The sequence below is a fragment of the Camelus dromedarius genome, chromosome 2 (genome assembly GCF_036321535.1).
Source record: "Camelus dromedarius isolate mCamDro1 chromosome 2, mCamDro1.pat, whole genome shotgun sequence".
Classification (NCBI taxonomy): Eukaryota; Metazoa; Chordata; class Mammalia; order Artiodactyla; family Camelidae; genus Camelus; species Camelus dromedarius.
The window spans coordinates 4,913,980-4,934,204 of NC_087437.1; the positions used below are offsets into that span (position 1 = coordinate 4,913,980).

The 20,225-nt window shown below is 36.8% G+C and overlaps 1 protein-coding gene across 10 annotated transcripts in view; it reads right to left on the minus strand.

Moving 5' to 3' along the window:
* ANKRD28 (ankyrin repeat domain 28) overlaps positions 1 to 20,225 on the minus strand; it is a 156,435-nt gene that overhangs the window by 72,129 nt on the left and 64,081 nt on the right. The gene's annotated exons all lie outside the window — the stretch shown is intronic.

A 20,225-nucleotide genomic window follows, 5' to 3' on the forward strand; every position in this document is an offset into this window, starting at 1 on the left:
CACCAACCCCTCATATTTTTACTGTCTCCATAGTTTTAACTTTTCCAGAATGTCATACAGGTGGAATCATACAGTATGTAGCCTTTTCAGACTGGTTTCTTTCACTTAGTAATATGCACTTAAGGTTCTTCCATGTCTTTTCACGGCTTGATAGCTCATTCTTTTTAGTGCTGAATAATATTCCATTGTCTGAAGCGCCACAGTGTAGTTATCCATCCACCCGCTGAAGGACATCTTCGTTGCTTCCAAGTTTTGGAACTTAGGAATGAAGTGGCTATAAACATCCATGTTTAGGTGCTTGTGTGGACATAGTTTTTGACTCATTTGGGTAAATATGGTGACTGGATCATATGCTAAGAGTATGGTTAGTTCTTTTAAAAACTGCCAGTCTCTGCCTTTGACCCCAGAAGATCTCCACGTCCTTGAGCCACCACTGTTTGTCTCTTCTACAGGTACCAAATACAGTTTCTTCATCAAAAGACAGAGAGACAGAGAGAAGCAGACAGACAGACAGCGAGAAACTGCCAAACTGTCTTCCAAAGTGGCTGCACCATTTTGCATTTCAATGACCGAGCAATGACTGAGAGTTCCTGCTGCCCCACGTCCTCACCAGAACTAAGTATTGTCAGTGTTCCTGATTTTGGCCATTCTAATAAGTATGCAGTGGGATCTCATTCTTGTTTTAACTTGCATTTCCCTGAATGAAAGGTGAAGCGGATAAAGTCTTTGGCTCATTTTCAAATTGGGTTGATTGTTTTCCTACTGTTGAGTTTTCAGCGTTCTTTGCATATTTTGGTTAACAGTTATTTACCAGATTTATCTTTTTGCAAATATATTCTCCTGTACTGTGGCCTGTCTTTTCATTCTCTTAACATTGTCTTTCACAAAGCATAGGTTTTTAATTTTAGTGAAGTCAAGCTTATTAACTCTTTCAAGGATTGTGCCTTGAATACACAGATATACAAGGACAGTGTATGTCTAAAAAGACACTGACATACACAAGATTCACAAGATCATCTAGCTTTTCTCCTATTATTGTGTTCTAGGAATTTTATAGTTCTGAACAATTCTTTCAGGTGTGTGACCCATTTGGAGTTACTTTTTGTTAAGGGTGAAAGGTTTTTCTAGACCTTATTTATAAATATTTATTGACTGACTGATCGATTGATTGCAGGAGGATGTTCACTTGCTCCAGTGCTACTTACTGAAAAGACTACTTCACTGTACTGCCTTCGCGCTTCCGTCAAAGCTCAACTGATTATATTTATGCGGGTCTATTTCTGGGCTGTCTGTTCTGTTCCACTGATTTATTTATCTGTTCTTTCACCTTTACCACATTTCCTGGATTACTGAAGCTTTACACTAAGACCTGAAGTTGATAGTGTCAGTTCTTGAAGTTTGACCTTCTCCTTCAATATTGTGTTGGCTATTTTAGGTCTTTTACTTCTCCATACAAACTTTTGAATCATTCAGTAGACACCCACAGAGTAACCTGCTGGGACACTGGCTGGGTTTGCACTGACTCTACAGATCAAGCGAGAAAGAACTGACATTTTGACAGTGTTGAGTCTTCCTAACCATGGACACAGAATATCTATTTATTTAGTTCTTTGATTGCATTCACCAGAGTTTTACAGTTTTCCTCATATAGCTCCTGTATACGTTGTTGTGTTTATAACTAAGTATTTCATTTTGGGTGCTAATGTAAATGGTACTGTGTTGTTAACTTCAAATTCCGCTTGTGCATTGCTACTATACAGGAAAGCAACTGGAGTTATGTAAATTAACCTTGTAATAACAGCTTATTAGTTTCAGGAGGTTTTTGGTCCATTCTTTTAGATTTCCTACCTAGATGATCATAGTATCTGTGACAGCTCCTTTCAGGACATTTTTCTTGGATGCTCTGCAGTTTGTAAAATGGTATGTCTAGGTAGAGTTTTTGTTTGCTTGTTTTTCACATTTATCATGCTTGGCGTTCTCTGGGCTTCCTGGATCTCTGGTTTGTTGTCCTGCCATTAATTTGGGGAAATTCTCACTCATTACTGTTTCAAATATTTTCCTGTTCCTTTCCTCTTTCTTCTCCTTTGGATAGTCCTTACAAGAGTGTTACACCTTTGTAGCCATCCCACAATCCTTGGATATTCTGTCCTCTGTTTCAGTCTTTGTTCTTTGCTTTTTGGTTTTGAGGGTTCTAGTCAGATACCCTCAAGCTCAGAGACTGTCTGCTCAGCTGTGTGCAGTCTGCCAAGAAGCCCATCAAAGGCACTCTTCATTTTTCTGTTAGTGTTTTTGATTTGTAGCATTTCTTTTTGGTTCTTTCTTAGGATTTCTATCTCTCTTCAAATTCTGTTTTTTTGCCCTTTCATATGTCTTATAATTTTTTCTTGATAGCCAGACACGATGTACTGAGAAACCAGGTGTCCTGCAATGTGTGGAGAGGTGTGAGGGGAGGTGCAGTGGGGGCCCCTGCTCTGTGAACCACACGAGTGCTTCTCGGTCGCAGTTTTCCTGGGATGAGGTGGGGGATAAGTCATCCCCACAAAATCAGAGCTCTGCCCACGACACAAAGAGGAAAGTGAACAAACACTCAGAAGCCACAGTTCCTGCCACTTCGTGTCTTACAGAGCCTTTGATATGCTTTTTTCTTCCCAGGTACTTGAGTGTTGTGGACGACGCGGTATGAGGGAGATATCAAAACAAAGCAAGACACCTATTCAAGAAGAAATTTAAATCAATTTTGTTACTATCCACTGAAAAGAAAAATGTAAAAGAAAATGGAATCACTAAATGGATTCTAAGCTAAAATCTGCTGAAGCCTCCCCTCTTCCCCCTAAATTGCTGTGAAATAACCTAGGCTTCAGTGATATAATTCATAAAGCACACAGAACAGTTTACAGAGATGTCAAAAATAATATATTAGGAACAGAAATAGCCTTAGAGATCATCTTGCTCAATCACCTCATTTTACAAATGAGGAAAGCAGGGCTCAGAGAGGCTGACTGTGTAAGGACACACAGGTTAGAGTCTAGTTTGTGTGACTTGCAAGTCAAAGTCCCTCTTCACTTCCTTACCCTTTAAACAAGTTAACAGCAACAGTGCAGCAGCCATAATTCTTTATGTGTTTGTGTTCAGCTGTAACTATCTGGATATATGTTAGATTTTAGAAAATAGTACCTCTTTAAAAATCACAGCAGTTAACAAAGGATTCATCACCCTCCTAACCTGCAGAAGCATGGTCCCACTTTAGAAAAATTTTCTACAGCATGACAATCTTAATGTTCTTTTTGACAGCCCTCTACTTAGGATAATTACTATTAAGTGAAACTTATAGTACAAAGTCTACAAAGAGGAGAGACTTTCATTTCTTAGGAGAGAATCGCATAAAGCAGGAGACTATCATAAGATAAATCATTTAAACACAAAAATACCACATTGTCTACTAGACAGTACATGTAACTGAAAGACGTACACATGTAAACCAATTATTAACATTTTCAGTTTCTGACTAGTAAACAAGGAAGATACATGTAACAAGTAACTTCACTGATCATCCTTCCTGATGGAGCTTACCTTGGGGACTAAGTGTTAGTACTGTGGAGTGGCAAAAGGGGGAAGGCTCCACTCATAAACAAATACTAAACAAGGTGACCCAAACATGTCCTCACTCAGCTTTAAATACTAATCCTCAGCACAAGATAACATTTTATACAGTAACAGCAGATTGAGGAAAAGAAATCTATATTCAACATTGGAGAATTACACATATTATAACCTTAACATTAATTTAGAGTAGGACTAAAAAAAATCAAGAGTCAGATTACCGAGCTACAATTGGTGGGGGTGCTTCACCTTGAACTTGAAATATGCCAGTTAAATCACCAGCTATACTAGAAAGATGTGATCTCATCTCAAAGCCCATGCATAACTCCAGCAGGCTGGGTGTATACAAACACGGCTATTTGTGGTGGGTAGGGATCAATGTGGCTCTGTAAATACCACACACAGAAACCTTTCTGGGGCGTGGGAAACAAAATGACCCGTTTTATTACATTGTGAAAATGTTTTAAAGTCACGTTGATGTTGCAATATGAGACTCCAGCGATTTTATGGAACTTATGACTTCTTTCATTTAGCAGCTGAATCAAAAGGAGGATTTCCCCCTTAGTTATGTATCAAGAGCTGTCAATACCTTTAAAAACAAGACCCTTGTATCTGGAAGATTTTCAGTATGACTATTTCTGTATTTAATACAATACCAGTTGGGACAACATCAAAGGTTAACGTTTGTGTCAGTGGAGTCTCAGGAGAGGAGAAAGAAACTGGTTCAGAAAAAATTTTTTTGAAGAAATAACAGCTAGAAATTTCCCAATTTTGGTAAGACATAAATTTATACATTCAGTAAGTTTAGTGAACTAAATAGGAATAATAAAAAGAAAACCATACCCACCATAATCAAACTGTCAAAACCCAAAGATAAAGGGGAAAATCATTTTTCTCAGATTGCTTTAAAGACAAGTTACATACAAAAGAAACACTCAAATGACTAGGTTTTTTTTATCATAAACTGTGGAGGTCAGAAGACTGAAGGAAAAAAAAAAAAAAAACCCAGCAAGTAAGAATTCTGTACCACATGAAAATATCCTTTAGAAGTGAAGGCAAAATAAAACCATTCTCCGATAAAAGAAAGCTAAAGGAAATGAACTCCTAGCCAACTTGGTCTACAAGAAATGCTAAAGGATAAAGGAGGTTTTTTCATGCTGAAGGGAAATGATACTAGAGGGAAAGAGATCAAGAATGAAGGAAACACAATAACTGAAAACAAAAATGTCTAATGTTCCTGTGAAGGAGTGCAGTGTATTACATGTATTACACAGCAACTCTAACACAAAGAGGGGCAAGTAAGGGCTTCTGGGTTTTAACTTTATGTGATTAAAATATTAACTCTAAGTAGACTGTGAAAGGATATGTATTTATGTTGTAACTCCTAGAGCAACTATTAAGAAAATAATAAACATAGATACGGTCAAAATGCCAGTAAGAAGACAAAAATAGTACTAAATATATCCAAATAATCCAAAAGAAAGAAAGAAAGACAAAGGAGCAAAAGTTAGAAAGCACAAACAAAAATAATAGAACAGTGGGCCTAAATCCAACCTTATCAATAAACATTATTAAATGTAAAGGTCTAAACACAATAATTAAAAGACACAGATCATCATTCTGGATATAAAAATAATACCTAATAATACACTGTCTGTAAGAAACCATTTAAAACACAATAATATAATTATGCTACAAGTTAAAAAGATGTTAAAAGATGTACCATTCAAACAGTAATGAAAAGACAGCTAAAATATCTGTATTAGTAATATCAGAGAAAGAATTCAGAAAATGGAAAATAACCAGGGATGAAAATGAACATTCCATAAAGGCAAAAGGGTCAATTCATTAAAAAAAATTGACAATACTAATGTGTACATACGTCTATGGAAGCAAAAAATGATAAAAAATGAAGGGAGAACTAGATAATCTACGATTATAAGAAACTGCAGTATGCCTCTCCCAGTGCCCAAAAGAACAAGTAAACAGGACAATAAGCAAAAGTATGGATGACTGAACATTATCCATCAACTGAACCTAAGTGATCTTTACAGAAACACTTGACCTAAGAACAAAAGAACAGACATTATTTTCAACTGCACTTGAAACATTCATCACAGTAGGCCGTATTCTGGACCCAAGAGCATACCTTAACACATTGAAATAAACTGAAACTACACCAAGTATGCATTCTGGCCGTAACAGAATTAAAGCAGAACTCAGTAACAGAAAGATGCTTGGAAAATTCCTAAGTATTTGGATATCAAAGTATATGCTTTGATAATAAAGTAGAATAAAAGTAGAAAACTAATTTTAAATAACCCTTGTAAAGAGGAAATCTCAAGGGACATTAGAAAATATTTTGAAATGAATGAAAATGAAAATATATAGAAAAATTTGTGATATGAAGTCAAAACAGTATTCAGAGGGCAATCTACATATTAAATATTTCTATTTATAAAAGAAGTTCTCAAATTAATAATCTGTCATTTAAACTAGAACAAGAATAAAATAACCGCAAAGCAAGCAGAAGGACAAAAACGACAGAGTAGAATTCAATGAAGGTAAAAATAGAAAAATAATAGAGAAAATTAATTAATCCCAAAACTGGTTCTTTGAAAAGATCACTAAAATAGATAATCCTCTAGCAAGAATGACAAAAGAAGAAAGACAGAACCAGTATTAGGAATCAAAGAGGAGATTATCAGCACATACCTCAGAGACATTAAAAAGATTAAGGGAATATTATGAAAAATTTTATGCATATAAATCCTGTAATCAAGAGAAAAACAGGTAGCCCAGATAGTCCTACACCTTTTAAAGAAATTGAACTCATAGGTAAAAACCATTCCAAGAAAACTTCAAACCCAGACACTGTCAATGGTAAACTGCACTAAACATTTCAGGAAGAAGTAACACCAATCTGCACATCATCTAGAATGCAGAAGAAGAGGGAATGCTTCCCACTTTATGAAGCCAACATGTTATTACCCTGACACCAAAGCCAGGCAAAGATATCACAAGAAAACTGCAGACCAATACGGCTCATCGGCATAGACAGAAATATCCTCTACTGATACACATCAGCAAACTGACTCCAGCAACACGTGAACAGAATACCAGATCACAACCAAGTAGGGCTTGTTCTGGGATCATAAGCCTCCTTCAAACAGAACCAACCAATGTAATTCAACATATTTAGACCAAATGAGAAAAAAATCAAATCATATGATCATCACATTTAACAAAACAACATCTTTTCTTGATTAAAAAAAACTCTCAGCAGACTGGGAATAAAGGGGAATTTCCTTAGCTGGATAAAGGGTATTTACAAGTTACAGCTAGTATCCTATTTAATGTTAAAAGACTGAAGGCTTTCCTTCTAAGAGCAGGAACAAGGCAAGTTTGTCTGCTTTCATCACTTCTATTCATTCTCATGCTGGAAGTTCTAGTCAGTAAAGTAAGTCAAAGGAAAGAAATAAAAGGCATATAGATTGCAAAAGAAGGAATAAAACTATCACCATTCATAGATAGGTTTTCATTTACAGAGAAAATCCCAAAGAATCTATATTTTTAAAAAATCCTAGAATGAGTTTAGAAAAGTTGCCGAATGCAAGGTCAACATACAAAAGCAACCAGCTGTATTTCTATATACTAGCAACCAGAAATCAAAATTTTAAAAACTGTACATTTACAATATAAAAGGATGAAAGAAAGAAAAGAGACATGCTTGGGTATGAATCTAACAAAACTTTGCAAGATTTGTGTGCTGAAAAGTACAAAACACTCACGAAAGAAATCAAAATCCCATCAGGACTCACAGTGGATATTAACAACCTAAAATTTATGTGGATAGTCAAAGACATGAAAAATAGCCAAAGCAATTCTGAAAGATCAGAACATGATTGGGGATCTTACACTGTGTGATTTCAAGAATTATTATAAAGCTGCAGTAATCAAGGCAGTGTGGTATGAAAAAGAGAAGATATAATCAAAATAAAGAGTCCAGAGATCAACCCCACAAATATGATCAGCTGATTTTGGATAAAAGTACAAAATCAACTGAATGGAGATAACAATCTTTTCAACAAATGATCCTGGATATCCGCGTGCCAAAAAACGAATGTCGATCTACACGTAACACCTAACACAAACATTAAAGGATCATAGACATAACTGCCACATGCAAAATCTTGAAGCTTCTAGAATAAAAGGTAGGACAAAATAGGCAAGTTAGGCAAAGAGTTCTTGGATAGGAAAACAAAAGCATAATCCATGAAACTGATACATTAAGCTTCACCCAAATGGAAAACGTTTGCTGTGAGGAAGACAGTTAAGGGGATAAAAGACAAGGCATACACTGGGAGAAAACACTGGCAAATCACATACCTAACAGACAACTCGCATTCATAATATATAAAGGACTTCCAAAATTCAAAAGTAAGAAAACAGTTCAATAAAATATGGGCAATTAAATTGTGTTGGGACAATTTAGTACCCATTTTGAAAAAGGGGGGAAGAAACCCCACTACCTCACTTCATATGCCTACTTTAACTACCAGTATATTATAAAGCTGAATTTAAAAAGCATAATGATAAAGCCCTCAGAAACAAATATATTATTTTCATGACTCAGGTGAACAAAAGACTTCTTAAGGTATCAAAAGCTCAAAAGCATTAACAATAAAGGGAAACATTGAAAAACTTGGCCATGTTAAAATGAAGACCTCATGTTCAATGACAGTGAAAAGGCAAACTGGAATGGGAGGAGATATTTGCAACACATATGGCTCACAAAGGGTTCCTATCCAGAATATAAAAAGAACTACTGCGAATTAATTAGGAAAGAGAGAAAAATCAAATGAAAAATGGGCAAGAGATTTAACAGGTACTTCATGAAAGAGGTTGCATGAATATCTAATAAACATATAAAAAGGTACTTGACATAGTTATCAAAAAAACCTCAAACTTTACCAATAATGAGATACCACCACATACCACAGAATGACTAAATAAAGTATGCCAAGGAAGGTATAGCTCAAGTGGTGGAGCGTGTGCTTAGCATGCACAAGGTCCTGGGTTCAATCCCTAGTACCTCCATTAAAAAATAATATTAAATTTTAAAAAAGGGAAAGATATCAAATATATGTATGTCTATGCATGACTAGGACATTGTGCTGTATACCAGAAATTGACACATTGTAACTCATGGTACTTCAATTAAAAAACAAAACAAAACAAAACAAAAAAACTACACCAAGAATGTGGTCCAAGGATGTGGACCAACAAGAACTCTCATACCGTGCTGACGAGTGTAAACTGTGTAATACGGCATTCCCTACCAAATTGAATATGCAAGCTTTACAGGCCACAGATTCTATGCCTAGGTGTACCCCTTACAGAAATGCATGGTAACGTGCAACAGAAGACATGCTTAAGAATAGCTGCATTGCTCACAACAGGCAAAAACTGGAAACAACCCAACTATCCATCAGTAGCAGACTATGGATAAACTGAGGCGTATGCATTCAGCGGAGCACTATGAATAATCTTTAGCAACATGTAACACAGGGCAATTTTTAAAATAAGATAGTTTGTGTAAAAGAACCCAGGCCCAGAAGAATACACGTTGTATGAGTCATTTAATTAAATATGAAAAATTAAATTATACTGCTTAGGGAGGAATAATTAGGTGGCAAAATTATAAAAGAAAACTAAGAAAGAGACTATAATAAAAGTCAGATTACTGGGTACACTGTGGGGTGGGAGGAAAGTTCTGATCACAAAGTAGGGACAAGGGGCACTTGAGAGGTGCTAGCAATGTTCTGTTTTTTCACCTGAGTGGTAGTTACATTTAAATAATTCATCATAGTCTATATTTGCTTTTTATATTTTAAGTGAGTTATATTTCACAATTTTAAAAAGATTAAAAGGAGGAGAAAAAAGGTCAGACACGAGTGTTTAATCATTCTTTCAAAATACAATTAAAACACATTTGAACTAAGAGCAAAAGTGTATCAAAAAACTGGCAGAAGACACAGGCTCTGACAGGATATTTCAGTTTAAGAAAAGTAGCTTCCTTTGTTGGTTTGTCAAGTTTCATTCTCCTGAACTAACGTTCAAAACGAAAATGAAAGCCACCTGAAAGCTGGAAAAGAAAGATATTCACCATTACACCTGTGCCCTTCCCACAAACCACTAATTTGTGTCTACAACGGAATTAAGAATAAAAATAGAAATTTTATTACCAGAAATTTGTGTAAGGCAATCTTAAAACACTCAAAAAATATAATCTATTTTCTGTGTAAACAAAAGCCAAGCACCCTCACTCTGCATATCTATCTTGCAAACTAATGATAAAAACTTGACATACAGCATTTTGTAACTAATTTTTTTCTCGTATACAAAGACAAATATGTTCTAAAACGAATAAATTTATTTGTTGAGTTTGTACAAGAGACTGTGCTTCAAGTCACTTGAATAAGGAATATTCAAACCACTGATTCTCTAGAAAAGCTACTGAGAAAAAAATGGTACATTATCAGTTTAAAATATTTATATAATTTACATATTTTACTCAATAAGTAATTACAGTAAGGTAAAAAAAAATCTCAAGGTTCCATCACTGTAATTTTACTAAAAATGTGTATTTAGTAATTAGTCTACTCTTAATTAAATCATTCACTTTCACAGTAGATAATCTAAAATATTTTATATTTTATTTATGAATACATGATCTGAGATGGGATAAGACGAGAAGTTTCCTTTCCCAAATCTGACTCTGGCTATTACAAGTACTTTGATTTATACAAAATGACCAACGTCTCAGCTATTTAGACTTGTTTACATGTGTCACTGTTTTGGCAGCAGGATCTGAATGAAAACTAAACTGCGAGTTATCTAAAAACTCTACCCTTGGCTCGCTAGGCAGTTCTTAATAGAGAATGACACCACAGAGTTCCCTCTTCACCTGGGACATTTCTAGTATTTCCTGTGTTGCTTTTGTGCCATGTTCGACAATCCTGCAAACCTCATTTTTACTTCCTGATACCGAGCTAGACTTGTAATACCGCAGCAAAGCTGCTCTCGGGGTTGTCGGGGAAACCCCAACGCTAAGAACTTTATTAAACGCCTTCTCAAAGAACCAACTTCTGTTCCTAGACACTGAGGGAGAGATGGGAGTCGGGTCCCTTAGCAGAGACCAGGGCAGAGCAGGTCCGTCTCCAGCTGTCCCTTGCAAGGCCGTGCTCTGACAGCCCATCTACAGCACACAGCAAATGACGAAGTCACTGTCTCATAAGAGAGCTCTCCCTGTGTGGGCTTGCACTTCAAGTACACATGCTTTGTTGGTTTGTTTGTTTTTTTTAAGAATTCACCCTTCCTATGTCAAAATGATTTGAACTGTCTAAACAAGTACTGATGAGACTGCAAGGCAAAATGTGGCAAAAGCCAGTTGAGGTTAATTGCACTGGGGCAACTGACAGGAGACTGCTCCACCCACCAAAACACAATCAGCACACCCCCAACACAAATGAAAACAAAACCACCCACAACCAACCAGCCAAACACTTTAGACCATAAACTTGCTAAAGTCAGAGACCATGTCTTATTTTTATTCATTCACTTCTAACACTTTATAAATGGCCGTTGCTTACAGTCAGTCCTCTGTATCCACGGATCAAAAATACTTTGGGAAAAAATTTTCAGAAAGCTCCAAAAAGCAAAACTCGACTTTGTCCCAGGCCAGCAACTATTTACACAGTACTTGCATTGCATTAGATGTTGTAAGTCATCCAGAGATGGTTCAGAGCACACAGGAGGATTGGCGGATGTGCGTGGGTTATACCAACGGCAAACACTACACCATTTTATACAAGGGAGTTGTTGAGCATCCATGGATTTTGGTTATTGGGGAGGTCCTGGAATCAATCCTCCATGGATACTGAGGAATGGCTTATACTGAGTATAAGTACAGAAAATTCAAACAAGGTCCCTATCTCCAGAGTGACTGAATGCGACACAAGTCAATTAACAGGAGCGTTACAAAGGAGAAGTGCCGAGTGCTATGGCATCTATCAGGCTGACATAATACTACCTGCAGGACCAGGAAAGGTGTCTGAGAACAAGAGATGCTTAAGTCTTGTATTAGTTTTGTGTCGCTGCATAACAGATCACTGTAAGCACAGCAGCTTAAGCAACAGTCATTTTCTAGCCCACAGCTCCGCAGGGCAGAAGTCCAGGTACAGCGCTGGCTGGGCTCTCTGCTCAGGGTCTGTCCTAAAGCTGAAACCAAGGCGTGTTCTAAACAGGAGGCCTGATGAAAGAAGAATTCACTTCTTGGCTCATTCAGGCAAAATCTGGTTCCTTGTGGTTGTGAGACTGAGGTTCCAATTTTCCTTCCTTCTGGTGAGCAAGAAGGAATGCTCCTCTAGACAGCCTTTGGCATGTGGCCCCTCCATCTTCCAAAGTCAGCGACAGAGAACCTGCCTCACATCACATCCCTGACTCCCTCTGCTTATGATTCTAAGTCCAGATTTAATGACTTCCTGTCATTAGGTCAGGTCAGGCCCACCCAGCGATTGCACTTTCCTACCGTCAACTGTGCCAGATGTCACAAACTAACCACAGGAATGCTCTCTGATCACATCTACAGTACAGGAGATTAGACTAGCACGTATTTAAATAATGGCTTATACACCTAAGGCGACGAGAGAAAAGCCAAGAAATTTCCTGTAATACTAAGCCACTGGGCAGCAATGAGGGGTGACAAGCCAGCGGACACAACTCGGACAGAAAACTAAACTGGACATTAAGGAAACCAGGCTCTTCTGCTATCTCTGCTAAATGGAAGTGACCATAGCAAACAGGCTCCAGAGGTCTCAGTTTTGCTTCATCTGTAACAGATAATTTAACTACTAGATCTCTAAAATCTCTTTCCAGGGCTAACTATTGCCCTGAGGCAAATTCTGTTTAGAAAGTTTTGAATCTAGTATTTAAAAAATTTTTTTTAACTTTTTATTATTTTTTAATTGAAGTATAGTCAGTTACAACATGCCAATTTCTGGTGTACAGCATAATGCCCTAGTCTTGCATATATATACATATATTCGTTTTCATATTTTTTTCATTAAGTTATTTATGTAAGATATTGAATATAGTTCTCTGTGATATACAGAAGAAATCTGCTTTTTATCTATTGGTATATATAGGAATCTAGTATTAATTCATCATTAACTGTAATCTAGACATTGCTCTATCTGTAGTAATATTAAAAAGACAAGTCCCCAGAACATCCTATTCTAAATACTGAATTTACTCTTGTCTACAAACTTAGCAGTAATCAAATACTCCAAGGCTAAGGCTTATTTCCTTTCCACAAAAACAAAACAAAACAAAACAAAACAACAACAACAACAAAAAAACCCCCACCAAAATTACATATTAATACCAGGTCCAATAAAGGTAAGAGGAAGCAGAGGTGATGCCATCTGTGACTGGGTGATTTTAATTATCAACTGCAATACAACTGTTTATAAAACTAATGTACAGAATTTCTTTTTCAAAAATACTGCTGGACTACAATTGAAAATTGCCATTTCACAAAATATTGTAAGGTAGAAGTGTGAGAACATTTGGTGGAACGTAAGTCAGCTGTTTAAATCGATAAAATGCTTCTCCATGGCTTTTACAGAGCTACTTGTATTTTTAATAGGCATGTTTCCCTGAGTTGAAGAGACAGAGCTGACAGCGTGGGGAGAACACAGGGGCTAGTATTCTCAGCAAAGTAACAGAGTAGGGAGGATGGTTCATGGCGAGAATCCCAGAGACCCTATGGACATCCTCTTGTGTACTCTGTCTACCAAGTACTGAGCAGCACGTGTGTGTAAGGATGCTACCTGAGACTCATGCAAAGAACTATCCAAAATAATTAAAGCAGTGTTTCTCAACCTTTTTTTCTCTCATCACTCTGACCCAAAATCCTTTTTAGATTTATTTTTCCTAAGTGCCCTCACGAAAGTTTAATACCACTGTATACCGAAATTATACACTTTGGCCCTTTGGAAGGCCACAAGCCACTGTAATATGTAAGATTTTCACAAATACACACATACACACACAGATTCCAACAACAGCCAAAAAAACCCAACTATTTTTGCAAGTTGGAGGTGACAGCAACACCAGGGAGAATGCATGCATTAGAGAGAACAGTGTCCGGTTCACCACAGAAAACAGTGTGCTGTTCCCACCGGTGAGGCTAGAAAACTTATCACTAGCAGAGCCCTGGGTAGAGCACTCAGGAAAAACTTCCCTTAGGAGTGGAGAATAATTCGCCGAGTTTGAAATTAAATAAAATAACATTTAGAGTAGGAACAAAATTTATAAAATATGGATAAATCCAGCAAAAGATATAAAAGTGAAATTACAAAATTTGCTGCAATTAAAAATGACCTAAATAAATGAAGAGATATAACTTGTTCATGGGTCGGAAGACTCAATACTGCTAAAGCGTTAATTTTTGCCAAGTTGATCTATAGATCAACAACCCCAATTTCTTTCTTCCCCTAGAAACTGACAAGCTGATTTTAAAATTCACATCGAAATGCAAAGGACCCAGAATAGCCAAAATAATTTCAAAGAAAAAAGCTACTGATTTCAAGATTTATTATAAAACTACAGTATCACAACAGTGCGGTACTGGCATTAAGCTAGACAAATACACCAATGGAAGATAACGGAGTCCATAAACAGATCCACACATGTATGGACAAGTAATGTTTGACAAAAATGCAAAGGTAATTCACAGTAACGAAAGCATAGTCTTCTCAACAAACATTTTAACAACTGGATATATCCATATATAAAAAAGTTAACTCTGACATATATCTTGTACCACATGCAATTATTAACTTACAATAGAATGTAGATCTAAATATGAAATTTAAAACTATAAACTTCTAGAAGAGATGAGAAAATCTATGTGACACTGAGATAGGTATTTTTTTAGACACACCACCAAAACCAAAATCCTAAAAGAATAAACTGATAAACTGGACATCATCAAATTTTTAAACTTCTGCTCTCCAAAAACACTCTTAAGAGAACGAAAACACAGCCACAGATTGAGGACTTGTGTCCAGAACATACAGAGTTCTCTAAACTCAAGAGTAAGAAAATCCAAAAATAAAAATAAAAATAAAACACAAAAAACCCACACCCAAAACCTGGCAAAAACATTTGAGAAGACATTTCACAAGGATATAAAGGTTGCCAAGAAGCAATGAAAAGATGCTCCACGTCATCAGTTATCTCAGAAATGCAAATTAAAACCTTAGTGAGATACTCATCTATTAAAATGTTTCAGATTAGAAAAGACTGAGCATACCAAATATTGGTAGAAAGGGGGAAAAGACTGGAATGCTCATATCCATGGCGGGAACGTGTAACAGCACAACCGGTTAGGAAACAGCCGGCAGTTTAACAAGTTAAACACATACCTACCATATGGCCCAACCACTGCACCTCTAGATACTTCCCCAGGAGGAAGGAAGCATATGTTCATACAGAGACTTGGAGACATACCTTCATAGTAGCTTTACTTGTAATAGATAAAAAAGTAAATCAAACTATCAACAGGTGAGTGGATAAACAAATTGGGTCTAGTGACACAATGGAATATTGCTCGGCAACAGAAGGTAATGAACTATTAACACATGCCACAACGTGGATGAACTGCAAAGTGAGTGTGCTGGGTGACAAGAGCTAGACAAAGGAGGACATGTTGTATAGCTCCATTTATATAAAGCACTGGAAACCTCAAATTAACCTACAGTGACTCAAAGCAGATCAGAGGCCAGGGGCAAATGGAATCTTTTGGGAATGATGGGAATGTTAACTATCTTGATTGGTGATGGTTTCATAGGTGTACACGTGTTAAAACTGACGCAACTGCACACTTTAAATGTGCAATGTACTGTATGTCAATTACACATCAGTAAAACTTAAGTTAACACAGACTGAGGTGCTAGCTGAGACCTATCAGTACTTTCAGCTCAGTCTGAAATTTAGGACACAGTCACCCAGCACAGCAAAGTGTCATGTTATCATTATTATTTACCTACTACCAATTTACATATACATGTCCACTAAAATTGTTTAAATAAAGAACTTAGGGGACATGCAGTCTATCTGGGAGTTGGTAATATATTTTAAATAGTTCATAATAAATATAAGCATTCTAAAATTTTTGCTTGCCCACTGAAGTAGAATTTTTGTTTACTTGGTGAAAATACCTCACTTATTACCAATTAGTAAGACTAAAAATGACCCAAATGCCCTCCAAGAGGGGAGCCGGTTAAATAAATTGTTATAAACACATTAATGTAAAACTGTGTGACAACACGGAAGAATAAGGAAGCTCTCTAAAGGCTGGTATGGACTGATTCCATACTGGTATGGACAAATTCATTGGGGATGAAGAGAGGAAAATGCAGAAACATACATGCTAAATAAAAACCAGCGAATAAACACAAAAATAAGTCACCACCAGTTTCTAGCTGTAAAAGCAGCTGGTTTCACCTCCTTTGTTTCAGGACCACCATCACAGCCATTTGGTCACAATGACATGGAACAGACGCTCATTTACAGATCTTGGGGGAAACCCGAACAGCAGTGAAGAGCATTTAAAACTCTGAGGCTGAACACCAGAAGCACCAGCAGGAACGGAGGCGAGGGGCAGTGGTCGTTCGCCCCACGCCCCACATCCCACGCCCCACTGGAGCTGCTGGGAGCCGGTGGGTGCATGCGAGAGGGGGCTGGAGGTTTGTGGGCTCCACTACCATTACCGGGGGCAGCTACAGAAGACCACACACACGGTTCTGGGACAGACGGTGCACATGACCTCAAGGAACTGAGTGAAGGGTTTTAAAACCTCTTCAGGAACATCTACAGCTTGGTGAACAGGCAGCCAGCAGAGCGACATGTGGCCACATGAAAGGCCTGTTAAAGATTAGAGCACTTCTTGCTCATTTCCAGAAAAGACTGGAGAGCACTGTGAAGAGGGAGGTGGGTGGGATTCAGGCAGCCTGTGTAAACTTACTGGTCACTACTTTGTGTTAACTGCCAACCACCTTACTACCATGAGAATGGACACTGGTGATCCGCTGTGGGAGGCACCTACATGTGTGCATGTATCTGCCGAACACTTCATCTGACAGAGTAAAACCAGTATCATTTCAATGACCCCAGAAAGTATTTTTGAAAGCATAAAAGATGTTAAGAATTTTTAAGATTATTTTGGCAAAGTCAATCCCAAAATATTTTGAATGAAAAAGCACATCTCAGTTCAGATATAATTTACCAATAAGTAACATATGCAAGGGAGCATTTTCAAAATTGTCCAGTTTACATAACAGGCAAGATCTATGGACTAGCTCTTAAATCAACTCTTGAGTTTAAAAAGGGTCACAGTCACAGAAGTCATAATCTACAACTTCCTCTGTTTTAAACACTAAAAACAGCATTGGCTGGATTATAAACTTTCCCTAGCTGGATACTACTGTGAATGACATTTTTATCCAGCCAGAAAACATAGCACTAAGGGAGGCTTGTTCATTCACTCATTTGCAATGTTAAAATTGTATAGCACTTTATTATGAAAATTAAGATCACGCTTGTATTACAGTTTAAAAAGAGTCCACAGAATGTGGATGTAACTTTTAGGAGTGAAAAATCCATTATTTTTTTAACCATTATTACTTTATGGCACTATTTGGCAAAAGAAAAATATTTCTCTCCAATCTTCTTTTTTATTTCCCCAGTTTCTGTCAGGTCTACATAGGTTCAAATTTCTGTTCTGCCATATACTGAGTTTTCATTTTGTCACTTATTGGTAGAATGGAATGTTAATGCACCAACTTTACAAGATTGTTGTGTGAATTAAATTAAGTGACATAAAAAGGTTTATGAATACCACTGTCTTTGAAATAAAAGGCTACAACTAACAGCAATTTCTGTCACTCTGGATTGAGAAAAACAATTTTTACTTGTAGAAAATTTTCTTATAAAGTTAGACCTTTACTCTGAAATGTGTTACTAATATGACAAATTAAATTATTTGGGTTCCACAACACAGCATTAAGTTCTGGTAAATTCTAGGGAAAGGCATTCAATTATTATTATTATTCTGGCCACATAAATTTGGAAATACAAATGAAACCTTCTGGGCAAAAGCCCAGAAGGAGATCATTCAAGTTCACTTGGAATTTTTAGACCATCCCAAATTTGGGGTGAGAATACCCTGAAGGCCATTAATGAAACCCCGCATATTCTGCAACAAAAGAAAAGTGAGCCCTAACAAGTTCAATGGATGTGTTCATGTAGTGTAGCCAATAAGGGTGAGAAGATACAAGTACTCTGGTCTTTTGACTCACACTCCTGCTGCTTTTCACACTACGTATGCCAATCTGCCTTTCAAATTTTTTTGACTGTTTCACCTTTTTGGTACGGTGCTTCTTCCACATCCAAGTGACTGTTATTTTTCGAAAAGTTTGCTATTTCAACTGTTTTTAGGCAGTCAAAAAAGTCTTCTTTTATTAGGTTACCTATCCAAACAACGATTTCCCCTTTATTCCTTCCTGAAAATGCTAATTTTCTCCAGATATGGAATGCAACATAATCACTGGTGATGACCTCTGTTCTCTGGCCCAGGGGATGAAATCAGGAGATGACCAATGACTGATCTAAGCAAAAGCCAAGCCCACTTTACCTCTGCTGCCTCTGCTGGTGGATGGGTTTAGAGTGGGCCTGGAATCAAGGAAACTTCAGGGGGAGTTTTATGGGGATTCTGGAAGAGATGTTTCTGCTTGATTCAAAAAAAAAAAAAAAAAAAGGAAAGGCATAGGAAGAGCTCCCTTGTCCATCTCTCCGATTGTTTGTCTTGAGCGCATGAGGCAGCCGTCACCTCTGCCGTGAAGAGAAAGACAAGAGTTGCGCAGAGAAGCTCCCCAGAGGTCTGACAATACTGTCTTAACCAGCCCCCAAATCACCTCGTTCTGGGTTAAATCTGGGTTTAGTCAGCTAGTCAATTACTTGTGGCCCAAAGCCTCCAAACAGAAAGCACCAGTATTTTCTACTGAAATCATCTCATCTAGCGTCTCTAACAGAGGACTTCCACTCCAGACCAGATAATATGAATGCATAATATTTTAAACTAGTTCTTAAAAATGAATTAGGTGTGTTACTAAGAAAGGTGCTATCTAGTGGTCGACAGTATTCAAAACTTCAGGATATGACTGAAGAAGCTAACCTAAAATAATAACAATGTTTATTTAACAGTATAGAAACAATTTGAACCCTTATACTCATTCTAAAAATTTATAAAAATAACTTCAAAAAAAAAACACACAGAAGTTTTAAAAAGTCAGATGTTATGCTCAAATATTCATTTAAATAAAAAATTTCTTTTTAGAAAAATACCACTGTCACATGGACATAAAGCTTAAAAATATTTTATTACCTACCAAGAGTGAGTGGATTTTATACTACAAAACAGTGTAAATTTTATTACACACATTTGCACACACACATACACACCTGCCTCTTACAACCCTATGCGATTCCTTATCACAGATGACAAAAATAGGGGAAAAAAAAAAACTGGCCATCCTAATTCAGGGTGGCAAAGACTTAACAAATCTTACAATTACGTCAATATTCTCCACTACCAAGAGTCACAAGAGAAAAGGCCTACAACAATCATTAAAATAAATTTGTCAAAAACCCACAAATCACTGAAAACAAAGTCATCCTCAGGAAGGGTCTACTGATTTGAAGTACTAACTAAGCTTTTAGTTCTGCCCTAAGTTTCAGAGCAAGAGAACAACCTAGGAAATGTTAAGAAATGATTTTTTTTTAAGTAAGGAAAGAAAGTATTTCTATAAGTAGCAAAGTAGAGGCTAAAAGTCATAAAAGTTAGGAGGTCAGACACTAGTTACACTAGTTACTAGTTATACATAGGAGCTCCCAAGGACATCACAACAGAATAAACTGATGCTCAAAACTGATTCTGAATAAATGTTTTAAAATTTAAGACAATTTGATTAATATAGCAGAAAAGCAGTTGGTTATAATGAGACTTTGTAATGATGGAGAAATTAACCATGTTAAGTAGGATTACAGTCCAAATTTCCTCACTAAGATAAGACTTGTTAGTTCTAAATATATTTAAAACAATTAAATACTAGAGTTAAACAGAATAGAAAGCCTTCTCTTTTTCCTTAGTCTATACTCCTATAATTATCTTCTGTTTTAAGAAAAGTAGACTCTCCAGAACTGCAATTAGGTAAAGTGACCAGCACTCCATTTAAAGTAAATCCTGGATTAGGTGCATGTTTCCAATAAATATGAACTTAAATGGAATTCTCTTAGGAAGGCTTAAGAAAAAAAAAGTACCAGTAGTATTTGATTACTCTCCAATGTTAGAATGCACTGTTTTAGCTAAAGATTCAAATCTATTTGGATCGTTCAGTCTTTAAAAAGAAGGTAAGTACTTCTACCTCTACTGAACGTCAAGTGCTCAGAGCGGTGCTGTCTGGAAGGATGGAGCAAAGATACGAGCTGGAGATGAG